The 3,845-nt window shown below is 35.8% G+C and overlaps 1 pseudogene; it reads left to right on the forward strand.

Annotated features, from left to right (window-relative positions):
• Positions 1–1,607: 1,607 nt before the first annotated feature.
• Positions 1,608–2,467, forward strand: LOC141416131 (olfactory receptor 7A10-like; annotated as a pseudogene).
• Positions 2,468–3,845: the final 1,378 nt, after the last annotated feature.

The following is a 3,845-nucleotide window of genomic DNA, read 5'->3' on the forward strand; positions in this document are numbered from 1 at the left end:
TGTATTTGCAGGATTTTACAGAAGTTATCATACTGGCAGTTCTTGTAGCCAGAGTTCTTGAGTTCATATATTCCAAAATGGAAATAATCCAGTTTAACATGATGCTGTTTACAGTTTTTCATTGTTCTACACAAGATTTTTCCACATTTTTCCTGCAGGATGTAGACTTAACAACATTTTTTTTCTTGTAGAGTCCTTGTCTAACCAAATCAAAGTTCTTATAATACAGATGCCTGATTGCTACACAAAGAAGGAAATAAGGAAGGGTCCACTCTGATGCCTTTGAAATCAAAATACTGCCAGATTCAATGTACATTAGGTATCTGAGGTAGTGAGATTCACATATGCACGAATAGTATGGTAACTTCAAAAGAGAAAGGGAGGGGAAATGTAGAGTTTTTCTTGATGGGTATGAAGTTATTTTTGTATGAGTTGATTAATTCTCCCATACAACAGAGTACCTAGCACTAACTCTATTATATTGTGCACTACAAAATTTTCTATATGGATGGATCTTATATAAGGTGTTTCCATCCACCAGAATAATCAATAAAAGACAAAAGGGACATGAGGACACTCTGAGTGGCAATGGATGTTCGTAATATTAACTGTGATGATGGTGTGACCAGGGATTGTAAAGGTATAACTACAAAGATTTTACACATTACATAGGTGAGTTACCTGTATACCTATTATTTAAGAGGTGTCTTAAAACAAAGTACAGTAACACCATGAGAATGGAGGACTCTCTGCATCTGAAAAGCTTTAATTTTCTGTGGTAACAGAGAGGCCACCACTCTCTTACATATTCTGGTCAGCACCATTGCTTTCTTCTGAAATCTGATATGTGGAAAGGGTCTCATCTTCATGGCCATTGCGCTGCTACTTCTTCCTGCCAGACAGAAATGTCTGGGGTAACCTTGTGGTTTAAAATAGTTCTTCTTTGAAGTTTTGGTTCATATATCATCTTTTTATCTGTCTTGCCTAAACCACATAAAAAGTATATTCATCCCCTCTCCATCTTACCTGCATTCTTTGGTTCATAGTAATTAGTCCCATCTGATTTTCATATAATAATTTTCTGTGTTTTTAAACATACATAAAACTGTAGATATTTGTGGGATGCAATGTCAATGTATACAATGTATACATTCTATAATGTTCAAGTCTATGTCCTCAGCACGCATTATATCTTTAAGGCAAACACATTCCACATCCTCTTCAAGGTCATATTGTTTGATAATTTCCTTATCTATTTATATCATTTTCACAAGTGGACTGTAGGGACTTTGATTTTTCAGCACACTACAGTCATTGTCTAGACAGTGCCAGAAACATGGCTGGAATTTATATTTCTAAAGTACATGAAAGACTTGTGTGTAAAAAACTGTGGAATACTCAACCAACATGTTTTGGAAAAAACAGATAGAGGCTCAGGAATCCTTAATCAGAGATGGCACAAGGAGGCAAGTAAATGAACATCTAATATGGAAAGTAATTGTGTTCCCTTTCTCTTTCTGGTAGTCTCAATGGAATCAAAAAATTATACACACATTTCAGAATTTCTTCTTCTGGGATTTTCAGAAGACCTCTGACTACAGTTTCTCATGTATGGGATTTTCCTTTTTATGTACCTGGTCACTGTGCTTGGGAATGTGGTCATTATTCTGGATACAATTGTGGATTTCTGCCTGCACACACCCATGTATTTCTTCCTCTCCAACCTGTCATTTGTAGACATTTGCTTCACTTCAACCACTGTCCCAAAGATGCTGGTGAACATTGAGACACACAGCAGGGCAATAACTTATGAAGGCTGCGTTATCCAGATTTATTTTTTTGCATTATTTGTAGTTTTGGTCAACTTCCTCCTGTCTGTGATGGCCTGTGTGGCCTGTGTGGCTATCTGTCATCCACTGCATTACCAGGTCATCATGAAGCCCAAGCTATGTGTGTTGCTGGTGTTGGTGTCCTGGATCACAAGTGCCCTGAATTCATTCTTACAAGCTTAATGGTACTGTGCCTTTTCTTCTGTACACAGATGGAACTCACACACTTTTTCTGTGAGTCTAACCAGTTGGCCCACCGTGCCTGTTCTGACACTTTTCTTAATAATGTCATGATGAATTTTGCAGCTGGATTGTTGGGTATTGGCCCTCTCACTGGCATCCTTTATTCTTACTCTAAGATAGTTTCATCTGTACATAAAATCTCATCAACTCAACGCAAATATAAAGCATTTTCCACCTGTGTGCCTCACCTTTTAGTTGTCTCCTTATTTTACTCTACACTTTTAGAAGTGTACTTCAGTGCTGCTGGGAACCAAAATTCACACTCAAGTTCAACAGCTTCAGTAATGTATACTGTGGTCACCCCCATGCTTAACCCCTCCATCTATAGTCTGAGGAATAAGGACATCAAGAGAGCTCTGAAAACACTCTTTAAGAAATTTCAAATTATCCTGTGACTCAAATAGTGCATTTAATCAAACCTCACAGTGAGAAAGTGCAATATTTAATCAGATTGTGGAAGTTGAAATTGCCAAAATTTATCTTCTGCTGTTTCTACTTTATTGACATCAACTTCTCTATAATAAAATTAAGGGTAAAGAAAGGTCAACCACCTGTGTTAAGCTTTCTTCTCTTTCTACTCTCTCATATTAAGAATGGCTTGCAATTTTATTTTTCAAAACAGCTATTTTAAAAATTGGATTAGAAAAGTTAAACCTCCTATTTAACCATTGGAGCAACATGAAATTCTTTTTTCTAGGAAGAAACAAAGACTTAGTACCATGACATTATAATGGAACAAAATAGGTGGCAGCTATAGAAAAGAGTAAAATGTACAACATGAATTTTTTAACAATAACTTCTCAAATCTTGTACTACAACAGACCAAATTAATTCTTCTATTTTTATTGTAAAAGGTAATCATGTTGTCTACACCACCTATGTGGACAAACTAACACTGGATTTTCTTCTTAGCATAAACTATAGCCATGTGTTGTTCACCATCTATTGTAGAAAGCACTCTTGGGACAATTATCCCTTCCTGCATCACTATATAAATGGCTCATTCCAGTGATGTAGGTTTTAACACATCTTTGTATATTATAATTGCTCATTGGGTCATTGCATTAACAGTACTCTGATTTCTTACTTAGCTTGGGGTCCACACTACCTAGTGTCCTCACAAGCAAATTCTGATTAGCAAATGACTCCAAAGGAAAGCTACATAAATGGAGAAATTTGAAATAATGACATTCATGGTTTAGAGAAAACAAAAGGAAAATCTTATGATAAACAAGTTAGAAAATGAAATTAAATGACATGGCTATAGATACCTCAAAGATGGGTTCTATGAAGAAAGTGCAGAGATGTTCACGATAGAGAATATGCCAGAATGATAACCATGTGAGGCACATGTTAATTAGCAACATTTAGTCATTCCATAAAGTATATATACTTCATAGCTTTATGCTGCACACCACAAATAAATACAATTTATGTTTCAAATATACAAAGAATGGCCTACCAATTTGGGACTGGCAGCCTCACTATATTATTGCTAGTGACAACAGCAGTAGGGCTACTCTAGACCCACCAAATCTTAACCTTTCTATTCTACCATGATCACCTGTCACTTTTTATATTTGGGGAGCTCATCTGCATAACTGGTATAAATAAACTGTCTTTTTACCTTTAGACACCATACATTTTATTTCTTAATATTACAGCTTTGTCTTTTGAAGGGACAATTTTATGAATTAGCAATCATCTGCCATCCTGTGCAACATAATCTTTTACAGTCAACTAAACATCATCTACAGTTTTTCATGACTGCTT

The sequence above is a fragment of the Castor canadensis genome, chromosome 14 (assembly GCF_047511655.1).
Source record: "Castor canadensis chromosome 14, mCasCan1.hap1v2, whole genome shotgun sequence".
Classification (NCBI taxonomy): Eukaryota; Metazoa; Chordata; class Mammalia; order Rodentia; family Castoridae; genus Castor; species Castor canadensis.